Source organism: Hyla sarda, unplaced genomic scaffold, assembly GCF_029499605.1.
Source record: "Hyla sarda isolate aHylSar1 unplaced genomic scaffold, aHylSar1.hap1 scaffold_238, whole genome shotgun sequence".
In the NCBI taxonomy this organism is placed as follows: Eukaryota; Metazoa; Chordata; class Amphibia; order Anura; family Hylidae; genus Hyla; species Hyla sarda.
Window position 1 is genome coordinate 56958 of NW_026609065.1, and position 13482 is coordinate 70439.

At 46.0% G+C, this 13482-nt stretch overlaps 6 non-coding genes across 6 annotated transcripts; all 6 read left to right on the forward strand.

The window, feature by feature from the left end:
• The first annotated feature begins 1651 nt into the window (after nt 1–1651).
• Nucleotides 1652–1842, forward strand: LOC130322858 (U2 spliceosomal RNA). Its single transcript, XR_008868283.1, has one exon. It is a non-coding gene; the product is annotated as a U2 spliceosomal RNA (small nuclear RNA).
• Nucleotides 1843–3926: 2084 nt separating this feature from the next.
• On the forward strand, nt 3927–4117 carry LOC130322859 (U2 spliceosomal RNA). The gene has a single exon (XR_008868284.1). It is a non-coding gene; the product is annotated as a U2 spliceosomal RNA (small nuclear RNA).
• Nucleotides 4118–6208: 2091 nt separating this feature from the next.
• LOC130322860 (U2 spliceosomal RNA) lies at nt 6209–6399 on the forward strand. Its single transcript, XR_008868285.1, has one exon. It is a non-coding gene; the product is annotated as a U2 spliceosomal RNA (small nuclear RNA).
• Nucleotides 6400–8490: 2091 nt separating this feature from the next.
• Nucleotides 8491–8681, forward strand: LOC130322863 (U2 spliceosomal RNA). The gene has a single exon (XR_008868287.1). It is a non-coding gene; the product is annotated as a U2 spliceosomal RNA (small nuclear RNA).
• Nucleotides 8682–10773: 2092 nt separating this feature from the next.
• LOC130322864 (U2 spliceosomal RNA) lies at nt 10774–10964 on the forward strand. The gene has a single exon (XR_008868288.1). It is a non-coding gene; the product is annotated as a U2 spliceosomal RNA (small nuclear RNA).
• Nucleotides 10965–13063: 2099 nt separating this feature from the next.
• On the forward strand, nt 13064–13254 carry LOC130322865 (U2 spliceosomal RNA). Its single transcript, XR_008868289.1, has one exon. It is a non-coding gene; the product is annotated as a U2 spliceosomal RNA (small nuclear RNA).
• Nucleotides 13255–13482: the final 228 nt, after the last annotated feature.

The following is a 13482-nucleotide window of genomic DNA, read 5'->3' on the forward strand; positions in this document are numbered from 1 at the left end:
CCGTACTAACTATGTAACTATGTAACATAACATGGGGGGGTCTCCTGGCTGTTCACACAGGTGTGTCATTGCTGTACATTGACCATGCATTGCTTCTGTGGTATTGCAAAGGCAAAGACAAATGCTTCCAGCCATCCATTGCACTAATGGATTGGTCATCAGCTGGCTGTCTATGTCCCGCATCAATATAGACCAAAGTACAGAGGGTTAGGCTATGCTATAGTGCACCTACCTGATGCATCAGAAGGTGCGAGGCCCTTGCTAAATTCTGTGCACAGACTTTGAGATCTATGCTTTAGACTGTATCTAAACCTGCTCCAACATGGACTGACATTCTGGCCTACTTTCAGCCGATGCGACTTGTCTGTCGCTGAACAGTCGCTTTTTATGTATTCAGCACCTATGTATAATGTTGTAAAAATGCTCTAGAAGCTAAAGTCGCAGAAATGTCACACATATTTGGCCTGCAACTTTCTGTGCGACAAATTCAGACAGGAAAAATCAGTATAAATCCTTAGAAAATTATCCCCCAGTGTCTCCATCTGCTGGCGGTATTGAATAAGCATTGCTGCACTGATGGGGTATGCATTAGACGAAAAAAAAGAAGAAAAAGAAGAATAATACGCCCAGAAAAGAGGCGAAAAGGAGAAAAACGTAAAAAAACGTGAAAAAAAAGTAAGAGGAAGAGAAGGGAAAAAAAGGTGGAAATGGGTTTAAAAGTGATTTCGGCGGAGAAATATATATATATATATATATATATATATATATATATATATATACGCGCACACACACACATATATATAAACGTATTCTCCGTTGAGATATTGCAGCCGCTGCTGTGTCCAGGCCCAGGAGCCTTAGCACTGTGCTGTGATGTCACTCAATACCACTGACATCACTAGGTGTAAACAACATCTCTCCTTTGCTGTGTATGTGACTATGGAGCTGTTTGGTGATGTCGTCTATTATGGCCTTCATAGAAGCAACAGGAGATTGTTGCATCCATCTAGAACCCTCAGAACTACAGTGCTATGATGTCACTCACTTCCACAGGCCTTGCAGAGTGTAAACAACAACAACCCAGCTTTGTTGTGTATGTAACCATAGGGATTGTGATGTCACCTAGAACCTTCACAGCAGCGACAGCTTTATGAGGAGCATCAGCACTGCTCTGCCTGAGCAGAACCATCACCGCCATAGGTTGTCAAATAACCCGGATTTAACCCACACAGGTAAGTCCAATGGGGTGCAGGCATGTCCTCTATGCTTACAGCTTCCCGTGGGTGTTGGTTTGATACCGTTTGGGGACAGCCAAGGAGGCATCTGCAGGCAACAAAGGTAGGTGTGTGCTTGTGTGTGTGTTTCCTATGCAGATCCTAAGCCCAGTGTCACATGCAAGTAGGAGGAGTAAGAAGGGTTCCTGGCAAATCCGGGTTATGGATTGCATTTAAAAAGGCCCCGTGGGAGTGCAATGGGCCCCTGTCTTGCTGCTTAGCAATAATGGTATGGGTTTAGGTTCTGCTGTGTGTACTGGTGGTTGACTGCCCCCCAGCCCAGAGTGTGCATGGAAAATTGTCTGGCAGCCTCCCTGACAGCAAGCAGTGATAGTGCCCATGAAGGGGACCTTGTTGGGCCCGCCCCTTTCACGGTTATCGCTTCTCGGCCTTTTGGCTAAGATCAAGTGTAGTATCTGTTCTTATCAGTTTAATATCTGATACGTCCCCTATCTGGGGACCATATATTAAATGGATTTTTGAGAACGGGGGCCGATTTCGAAGCTTGCTTCCGTCGCCCTATGCATTGACCCGATATGGCAGTATCTTCGGGTACAGTGCACCACCCCCTTACAGGGTTAAAAAGAAAGATTCCTACTTTCATTGCTACCTGCTTGCTGGCTAGCCAGCTAGCCAGCCCTGTGGGCCTTGCTGCTGCTGCTGCTGCTGCAGCCAAAAAACAAAAGGTGGTGCTGCTGCTGCTTCTGCTGCTTCTGCTTGTGTCTGGCCGCTGTTGGAGCGTCCAGGCACAGGACTTCTGCTGCTGCTGACTAAATGGCCTCCTTAATTGGATCATTTGAGTAGCCAGCACACCTGTGCAGGTAGGGCATGACATGATAGGCAGCTGCCTTGATAGCGGGTGGGTGCTGAATGTTCCTAATTGACAAAATAAGATTAATGCTTATGAAGAAATATAAAATCTCATCCCTTCCCCAATATCGCGCCACACCCCTACCCCTTAATTCCCTGGTTGAACTTGATGGACATATGTCTTTTTTCGACCGTACTAACTATGTAACTATGTAACATAACATGGGGGGGTCTCCTGGCTGTTCACACAGGTGTGTCATTGTTGTACATTGACCATGCATTGCTTCTGTGGTATTGCAAAGGCAAAGACAAATGCTTCCAGCCATCCATTGCACTAATGGATTGGTCATCAGCTGGCTGTCTATGTCCCGCATCAATATAGACCAAAGTACAGAGGGTTAGGCTATGCTATAGTGCACCTACCTGATGCATCAGAAGGTGCGAGGCCCTTGCTAAATTCTGTGCACAGACTTTGAGATCTATGCTTTAGACTGTATCTAAACCTGCTCCAACATGGACTGACATTCTGGCCTACTTTCAGCCGATGCGACTTGTCTGTCGCTGAACAGTCGCTTTTTATGTATTCAGCACCTATGTATAATGTTGTAAAAATGCTCTAGAAGCTAAAGTCGCAGAAATGTCACACATATTTGGCCTGCAACTTTCTGTGCGACAAATTCAGACAGGAAAAATCAGTATAAATCCTTAGAAAATTATCCCCCAGTGTCTCCATCTGCTGGCGGTATTGAATAAGCATTGCTGCACTGATGGGGTATGCATTAGACGAAAAAAAAGAAGAAAAAGAAGAATAATACGCCCAGAAAAGAGGCGAAAAGGAGAAAAACGTAAAAAAACGTGAAAAAAAAGTAAGAGGAAGAGAAGGGAAAAAAAGGTGGAAATGGGTTTAAAAGTGATTTCGGCGGAGAAATATATATATATATATATATATATATATATATATATATATATACGCGCACACACACACATATATATAAACGTATTCTCCGTTGAGATATTGCAGCCGCTGCTGTGTCCAGGCCCAGGAGCCTTAGCACTGTGCTGTGATGTCACTCAATACCACTGACATCACTAGGTGTAAACAACATCTCTCCTTTGCTGTGTATGTGACTATGGAGCTGTTTGGTGATGTCGTCTATTATGGCCTTCATAGAAGCAACAGGAGATTGTTGCATCCATCTAGAACCCTCAGAACTACAGTGCTATGATGTCACTCACTTCCACAGGCCTTGCAGAGTGTAAACAACAACAACCCAGCTTTGTTGTGTATGTAACCATAGGGATTGTGATGTCACCTAGAACCTTCACAGCAGCGACAGCTTTATGAGGAGCATCAGCACTGCTCTGCCTGAGCAGAACCATCACCGCCATAGGTTGTCAAATAACCCGGATTTAACCCACACAGGTAAGTCCAATGGGGTGCAGGCATGTCCTCTATGCTTACAGCTTCCCGTGGGTGTTGGTTTGATACCGTTTGGGGACAGCCAAGGAGGCATCTGCAGGCAACAAAGGTAGGTGTGTGCTTGTGTGTGTGTTTCCTATGCAGATCCTAAGCCCAGTGTCACATGCAAGTAGGAGGAGTAAGAAGGGTTCCTGGCAAATCCGGGTTATGGATTGCATTTAAAAAGGCCCCGTGGGAGTGCAATGCTCCCCTGTCTTGCTGCTTAGCAATAATGGTATGGGTTTAGGTTCTGCTGTGTGTACTGGTGGTTGACTGCCCCCCAGCCCAGAGTGTGCATGGAAAATTGTCTGGCAGCCTCCCTGACAGCAAGCAGTGATAGTGCCCATGAAGGGGACCTTGTTGGGCCCGCCCCTTTCACGGTTATCGCTTCTCGGCCTTTTGGCTAAGATCAAGTGTAGTATCTGTTCTTATCAGTTTAATATCTGATACGTCCCCTATCTGGGGACCATATATTAAATGGATTTTTGAGAACGGGGGCCGATTTCGAAGCTTGCTTCCGTCGCCCTATGCATTGACCCGATATGGCAGTATCTTCGGGTACAGTGCACCACCCCCTTACAGGGTTAAAAAGAAAGATTCCTACTTTCATTGCTACCTGCTTGCTGGCTAGCCAGCTAGCCAGCCCTGTGGGCCTTGCTGCTGCTGCTGCTGCTGCTGCAGCCAAAAAACAAAAGGTGGTGCTGCTGCTGCTTCTGCTGCTTCTGCTTGTGTCTGGCCGCTGTTGGAGCGTCCAGGCACAGGACTTCTGCTGCTGCTGACTAAATGGCCTCCTTAATTGGATCATTTGAGTAGCCAGCACACCTGTGCAGGTAGGGCATGACATGATAGGCAGCTGCCTTGATAGCGGGTGGGTGCTGAATGTTCCTAATTGACAAAATAAGATTAATGCTTATGAAGAAATATAAAATCTCATCCCTTCCCCAATATCGCGCCACACCCCTACCCCTTAATTCCCTGGTTGAACTTGATGGACATATGTCTTTTTTCGACCGTACTAACTATGTAACTATGTAACATAACATGGGGGGGTCTCCTGGCTGTTCACACAGGTGTGTCATTGCTGTACATTGACCATGCATTGCTTCTGTGGTATTGCAAAGGCAAAGACAAATGCTTCCAGCCATCCATTGCACTAATGGATTGGTCATCAGCTGGCTGTCTATGTCCCGCATCAATATAGACCAAAGTACAGAGGGTTAGGCTATGCTATAGTGCACCTACCTGATGCATCAGAAGGTGCGAGGCCCTTGCTAAATTCTGTGCACAGACTTTGAGATCTATGCTTTAGACTGTATCTAAACCTGCTCCAACATGGACTGACATTCTGGCCTACTTTCAGCCGATGCGACTTGTCTGTCGCTGAACAGTCGCTTTTTATGTATTCAGCACCTATGTATAATGTTGTAAAAATGCTCTAGAAGCTAAAGTCGCAGAAATGTCACACATATTTGGCCTGCAACTTTCTGTGCGACAAATTCAGACAGGAAAAATCAGTATAAATCCTTAGAAAATTATCCCCCAGTGTCTCCATCTGCTGGCGGTATTGAATAAGCATTGCTGCACTGATGGGGTATGCATTAGACGAAAAAAAAGAAGAAAAAGAAGAATAATACGCCCAGAAAAGAGGCGAAAAGGAGAAAAACGTAAAAAAACGTGAAAAAAAAGTAAGAGGAAGAGAAGGGAAAAAAAGGTGGAAATGGGTTTAAAAGTGATTTCGGCGGAGAAATATATATATATATATATATATATATATATATATATATATATATATACGCGCACACACACACATATATATAAACGTATTCTCCGTTGAGATATTGCAGCCGCTGCTGTGTCCAGGCCCAGGAGCCTTAGCACTGTGCTGTGATGTCACTCAATACCACTGACATCACTAGGTGTAAACAACATCTCTCCTTTGCTGTGTATGTGACTATGGAGCTGTTTGGTGATGTCGTCTATTACGGCCTTCATAGAAGCAACAGGAGATTGTTGCATCCATCTTGAACCCTCAGAACTACAGTGCTATGATGTCACTCACTTCCACAGGCCTTGCAGAGTGTAAACAACAACAACCCAGCTTTGTTGTGTATGTAACCATAGGGATTGTGATGTCACCTAGAACCTTCACAGCAGCGACAGCTTTATGAGGAGCATCAGCACTGCTCTGCCTGAGCAGAACCATCACCGCCATAGGTTGTCAAATAACCCGGATTTAACCCACACAGGTAAGTCCAATGGGGTGCAGGCATGTCCTCTATGCTTACAGCTTCCCGTGGGTGTTGGTTTGATACCGTTTGGGGACAGCCAAGGAGGCATCTGCAGGCAACAAAGGTAGGTGTGTGCTTGTGTGTGTGTTTCCTATGCAGATCCTAAGCCCAGTGTCACATGCAAGTAGGAGGAGTAAGAAGGGTTCCTGGCAAATCCGGGTTATGGATTGCATTTAAAAAGGCCCCGTGGGAGTGCAATGGGCCCCTGTCTTGCTGCTTAGCAATAATGGTATGGGTTTAGGTTCTGCTGTGTGTACTGGTGGTTGACTGCCCCCCAGCCCAGAGTGTGCATGGAAAATTGTCTGGCAGCCTCCCTGACAGCAAGCAGTGATAGTGCCCATGAAGGGGACCTTGTTGGGCCCGCCCCTTTCACGGTTATCGCTTCTCGGCCTTTTGGCTAAGATCAAGTGTAGTATCTGTTCTTATCAGTTTAATATCTGATACGTCCCCTATCTGGGGACCATATATTAAATGGATTTTTGAGAACGGGGGCCGATTTCGAAGCTTGCTTCCGTCGCCCTATGCATTGACCCGATATGGCAGTATCTTCGGGTACAGTGCACCACCCCCTTACAGGGTTAAAAAGAAAGATTCCTACTTTCATTGCTACCTGCTTGCTGGCTAGCCAGCTAGCCAGCCCTGTGGGCCTTGCTGCTGCTGCTGCTGCTGCTGCAGCCAAAAAACAAAAGGTGGTGCTGCTGCTGCTTCTGCTGCTTCTGCTTGTGTCTGGCCGCTGTTGGAGCGTCCAGGCACAGGACTTCTGCTGCTGCTGACTAAATGGCCTCCTTAATTGGATCATTTGAGTAGCCAGCACACCTGTGCAGGTAGGGCATGACATGATAGGCAGCTGCCTTGATAGCGGGTGGGTGCTGAATGTTCCTAATTGACAAAATAAGATTAATGCTTATGAAGAAATATAAAATCTCATCCCTTCCCCAATATCGCGCCACACCCCTACCCCTTAATTCCCTGGTTGAACTTGATGGACATATGTCTTTTTTCGACCGTACTAACTATGTAACTATGTAACATAACATGGGGGGGTCTCCTGGCTGTTCACACAGGTGTGTCATTGCTGTACATTGACCATGCATTGCTTCTGTGGTATTGCAAAGGCAAAGACAAATGCTTCCAGCCATCCATTGCACTAATGGATTGGTCATCAGCTGGCTGTCTATGTCCCGCATCAATATAGACCAAAGTACAGAGGGTTAGGCTATGCTATAGTGCACCTACCTGATGCATCAGAAGGTGCGAGGCCCTTGCTAAATTCTGTGCACAGACTTTGAGATCTATGCTTTAGACTGTATCTAAACCTGCTCCAACATGGACTGACATTCTGGCCTACTTTCAGCCGATGCGACTTGTCTGTCGCTGAACAGTCGCTTTTTATGTATTCAGCACCTATGTATAATGTTGTAAAAATGCTCTAGAAGCTAAAGTCGCAGAAATGTCACACATATTTGGCCTGCAACTTTCTGTGCGACAAATTCAGACAGGAAAAATCAGTATAAATCCTTAGAAAATTATCCCCCAGTGTCTCCATCTGCTGGCGGTATTGAATAAGCATTGCTGCACTGATGGGGTATGCATTAGACGAAAAAAAAGAAGAAAAAGAAGAATAATACGCCCAGAAAAGAGGCGAAAAGGAGAAAAACGTAAAAAAACGTGAAAAAAAAGTAAGAGGAAGAGAAGGGAAAAAAAGGTGGAAATGGGTTTAAAAGTGATTTCGGCGGAGAAATATATATATATATATATATATATATATATATATATATATATATATACGCGCACACACACACATATATATAAACGTATTCTCCGTTGAGATATTGCAGCCGCTGCTGTGTCCAGGCCCAGGAGCCTTAGCACTGTGCTGTGATGTCACTCAATACCACTGACATCACTAGGTGTAAACAACATCTCTCCTTTGCTGTGTATGTGACTATGGAGCTGTTTGGTGATGTCGTCTATTATGGCCTTCATAGAAGCAACAGGAGATTGTTGCATCCATCTAGAACCCTCAGAACTACAGTGCTATGATGTCACTCACTTCCACAGGCCTTGCAGAGTGTAAACAACAACAACCCAGCTTTGTTGTGTATGTAACCATAGGGATTGTGATGTCACCTAGAACCTTCACAGCAGCGACAGCTTTATGAGGAGCATCAGCACTGCTCTGCCTGAGCAGAACCATCACCGCCATAGGTTGTCAAATAACCCGGATTTAACCCACACAGGTAAGTCCAATGGGGTGCAGGCATGTCCTCTATGCTTACAGCTTCCCGTGGGTGTTGGTTTGATACCGTTTGGGGACAGCCAAGGAGGCATCTGCAGGCAACAAAGGTAGGTGTGTGCTTGTGTGTGTGTTTCCTATGCAGATCCTAAGCCCAGTGTCACATGCAAGTAGGAGGAGTAAGAAGGGTTCCTGGCAAATCCGGGTTATGGATTGCATTTAAAAAGGCCCCGTGGGAGTGCAATGGGCCCCTGTCTTGCTGCTTAGCAATAATGGTATGGGTTTAGGTTCTGCTGTGTGTACTGGTGGTTGACTGCCCCCCAGCCCAGAGTGTGCATGGAAAATTGTCTGGCAGCCTCCCTGACAGCAAGCAGTGATAGTGCCCATGAAGGGGACCTTGTTGGGCCCGCCCCTTTCACGGTTATCGCTTCTCGGCCTTTTGGCTAAGATCAAGTGTAGTATCTGTTCTTATCAGTTTAATATCTGATACGTCCCCTATCTGGGGACCATATATTAAATGGATTTTTGAGAACGGGGGCCGATTTCGAAGCTTGCTTCCGTCGCCCTATGCATTGACCCGATATGGCAGTATCTTCGGGTACAGTGCACCACCCCCTTACAGGGTTAAAAAGAAAGATTCCTACTTTCATTGCTACCTGCTTGCTGGCTAGCCAGCTAGCCAGCCCTGTGGGCCTTGCTGCTGCTGCTGCTGCTGCTGCAGCCAAAAAACAAAAGGTGGTGCTGCTGCTGCTTCTGCTGCTTCTGCTTGTGTCTGGCCGCTGTTGGAGCGTCCAGGCACAGGACTTCTGCTGCTGCTGACTAAATGGCCTCCTTAATTGGATCATTTGAGTAGCCAGCACACCTGTGCAGGTAGGGCATGACATGATAGGCAGCTGCCTTGATAGCGGGTGGGTGCTGAATGTTCCTAATTGACAAAATAAGATTAATGCTTATGAAGAAATATAAAATCTCATCCCTTCCCCAATATCGCGCCACACCCCTACCCCTTAATTCCCTGGTTGAACTTGATGGACATATGTCTTTTTTCGACCGTACTAACTATGTAACTATGTAACATAACATGGGGGGGTCTCCTGGCTGTTCACACAGGTGTGTCATTGCTGTACATTGACCATGCATTGCTTCTGTGGTATTGCAAAGGCAAAGACAAATGCTTCCAGCCATCCATTGCACTAATGGATTGGTCATCAGCTGGCTGTCTATGTCCCGCATCAATATAGACCAAAGTACAGAGGGTTAGGCTATGCTATAGTGCACCTACCTGATGCATCAGAAGGTGCGAGGCCCTTGCTAAATTCTGTGCACAGACTTTGAGATCTATGCTTTAGACTGTATCTAAACCTGCTCCAACATGGACTGACATTCTGGCCTACTTTCAGCCGATGCGACTTGTCTGTCGCTGAACAGTCGCTTTTTATGTATTCAGCACCTATGTATAATGTTGTAAAAATGCTCTAGAAGCTAAAGTCGCAGAAATGTCACACATATTTGGCCTGCAACTTTCTGTGCGACAAATTCAGACAGGAAAAATCAGTATAAATCCTTAGAAAATTATCCCCCAGTGTCTCCATCTGCTGGCGGTATTGAATAAGCATTGCTGCACTGATGGGGTATGCATTAGACGAAAAAAAAGAAGAAAAAGAAGAATAATACGCCCAGAAAAGAGGCGAAAAGGAGAAAAACGTAAAAAAACGTGAAAAAAAAGTAAGAGGAAGAGAAGGGAAAAAAAGGTGGAAATGGGTTTAAAAGTGATTTCGGCGGAGAATATATATATATATATATATATATATATATATATATATATATATATATACGCGCACACACACACATATATATAAACGTATTCTCCGTTGAGATATTGCAGCCGCTGCTGTGTCCAGGCCCAGGAGCCTTAGCACTGTGCTGTGATGTCACTCAATACCACTGACATCACTAGGTGTAAACAACATCTCTCCTTTGCTGTGTATGTGACTATGGAGCTGTTTGGTGATGTCGTCTATTATGGCCTTCATAGAAGCAACAGGAGATTGTTGCATCCATCTAGAACCCTCAGAACTACAGTGCTATGATGTCACTCACTTCCACAGGCCTTGCAGAGTGTAAACAACAACAACCCAGCTTTGTTGTGTATGTAACCATAGGGATTGTGATGTCACCTAGAACCTTCACAGCAGCGACAGCTTTATGAGGAGCATCAGCACTGCTCTGCCTGAGCAGAACCATCACCGCCATAGGTTGTCAAATAACCCGGATTTAACCCACACAGGTAAGTCCAATGGGGTGCAGGCATGTCCTCTATGCTTACAGCTTCCCGTGGGTGTTGGTTTGATACCGTTTGGGGACAGCCAAGGAGGCATCTGCAGGCAACAAAGGTAGGTGTGTGCTTGTGTGTGTGTTTCCTATGCAGATCCTAAGCCCAGTGTCACATGCAAGTAGGAGGAGTAAGAAGGGTTCCTGGCAAATCCGGGTTATGGATTGCATTTAAAAAGGCCCCGTGGGAGTGCAATGGGCCCCTGTCTTGCTGCTTAGCAATAATGGTATGGGTTTAGGTTCTGCTGTGTGTACTGGTGGTTGACTGCCCCCCAGCCCAGAGTGTGCATGGAAAATTGTCTGGCAGCCTCCCTGACAGCAAGCAGTGATAGTGCCCATGAAGGGGACCTTGTTGGGCCCGCCCCTTTCACGGTTATCGCTTCTCGGCCTTTTGGCTAAGATCAAGTGTAGTATCTGTTCTTATCAGTTTAATATCTGATACGTCCCCTATCTGGGGACCATATATTAAATGGATTTTTGAGAACGGGGGCCGATTTCGAAGCTTGCTTCCGTCGCCCTATGCATTGACCCGATATGGCAGTATCTTCGGGTACAGTGCACCACCCCCTTACAGGGTTAAAAAGAAAGATTCCTACTTTCATTGCTACCTGCTTGCTGGCTAGCCAGCTAGCCAGCCCTGTGGGCCTTGCTGCTGCTGCTGCTGCTGCTGCAGCCAAAAAACAAAAGGTGGTGCTGCTGCTGCTTCTGCTGCTTCTGCTTGTGTCTGGCCGCTGTTGGAGCGTCCAGGCACAGGACTTCTGCTGCTGCTGACTAAATGGCCTCCTTAATTGGATCATTTGAGTAGCCAGCACACCTGTGCAGGTAGGGCATGACATGATAGGCAGCTGCCTTGATAGCGGGTGGGTGCTGAATGTTCCTAATTGACAAAATAAGATTAATGCTTATGAAGAAATATAAAATCTCATCCCTTCCCCAATATCGCGCCACACCCCTACCCCTTAATTCCCTGGTTGAACTTGATGGACATATGTCTTTTTTCGACCGTACTAACTATGTAACTATGTAACATAACATGGGGGGGTCTCCTGGCTGTTCACACAGGTGTGTCATTGCTGTACATTGACCATGCATTGCTTCTGTGGTATTGCAAAGGCAAAGACAAATGCTTCCAGCCATCCATTGCACTAATGGATTGGTCATCAGCTGGCTGTCTATGTCCCGCATCAATATAGACCAAAGTACAGAGGGTTAGGCTATGCTATAGTGCACCTACCTGATGCATCAGAAGGTGCGAGGCCCTTGCTAAATTCTGTGCACAGACTTTGAGATCTATGCTTTAGACTGTATCTAAACCTGCTCCAACATGGACTGACATTCTGGCCTACTTTCAGCCGATGCGACTTGTCTGTCGCTGAACAGTCGCTTTTTATGTATTCAGCACCTATGTATAATGTTGTAAAAATGCTCTAGAAGCTAAAGTCGCAGAAATGTCACACATATTTGGCCTGCAACTTTCTGTGCGACAAATTCAGACAGGAAAAATCAGTATAAATCCTTAGAAAATTATCCCCCAGTGTCTCCATCTGCTGGCGGTATTGAATAAGCATTGCTGCACTGATGGGGTATGCATTAGACGAAAAAAAAGAAGAAAAAGAAGAATAATACGCCCAGAAAAGAGGCGAAAAGGAGAAAAACGTAAAAAAACGTGAAAAAAAAGTAAGAGGAAGAGAAGGGAAAAAAAGGTGGAAATGGGTTTAAAAGTGATTTCGGCGGAGAAATATATATATATATATATATATATATATATATATATATATATATATATATATATACGCGCACACACACACATATATATAAACGTATTCTCCGTTGAGATATTGCAGCCGCTGCTGTGTCCAGGCCCAGGAGCCTTAGCACTGTGCTGTGATGTCACTCAATACCACTGACATCACTAGGTGTAAACAACATCTCTCCTTTGCTGTGTATGTGACTATGGAGCTGTTTGGTGATGTCGTCTATTATGGCCTTCATAGAAGCAACAGGAGATTGTTGCATCCATCTAGAACCCTCAGAACTACAGTGCTATGATGTCACTCACTTCCACAGGCCTTGCAGAGTGTAAACAACAACAACCCAGCTTTGTTGTGTATGTAACCATAGGGATTGTGATGTCACCTAGAACCTTCACAGCAGCGACAGCTTTATGAGGAGCATCAGCACTGCTCTGCCTGAGCAGAACCATCACCGCCATAGGTTGTCAAATAACCCGGATTTAACCCACACAGGTAAGTCCAATGGGGTGCAGGCATGTCCTCTATGCTTACAGCTTCCCGTGGGTGTTGGTTTGATACCGTTTGGGGACAGCCAAGGAGGCATCTGCAGGCAACAAAGGTAGGTGTGTGCTTGTGTGTGTGTTTCCTATGCAGATCCTAAGCCCAGTGTCACATGCAAGTAGGAGGAGTAAGAAGGGTTCCTGGCAAATCCGGGTTATGGATTGCATTTAAAAAGGCCCCGTGGGAGTGCAATGGGCCCCTGTCTTGCTGCTTAGCAATAATGGTATGGGTTTAGGTTCTGCTGTGTGTACTGGTGGTTGACTGCCCCCCAGCCCAGAGTGTGCATGGAAAATTGTCTGGCAGCCTCCCTGACAGCAAGCAGTGATAGTGCCCATGAAGGGGACCTTGTTGGGCCCGCCCCTTTCACGGTTATCGCTTCTCGGCCTTTTGGCTAAGATCAAGTGTAGTATCTGTTCTTATCAGTTTAATATCTGATACGTCCCCTATCTGGGGACCATATATTAAATGGATTTTTGAGAACGGGGGCCGATTTCGAAGCTTGCTTCCGTCGCCCTATGCATTGACCCGATATGGCAGTATCTTCGGGTACAGTGCACCACCCCCTTACAGGGTTAAAAAGAAAGATTCCTACTTTCATTGCTACCTGCTTGCTGGCTAGCCAGCTAGCCAGCCCTGTGGGCCTTGCTGCTGCTGCTGCTGCTGCTGCAGCCAAAAAACAAAAGGTGGTGCTGCTGCTGCTTCTGCTGCTTCTGCTTGTGTCTGGCCGCTGTTGGAGCGTCCAGGCACAGGACTTCTGCTGCTGCTGACTAAATGGCCTCCTTAATTGGAT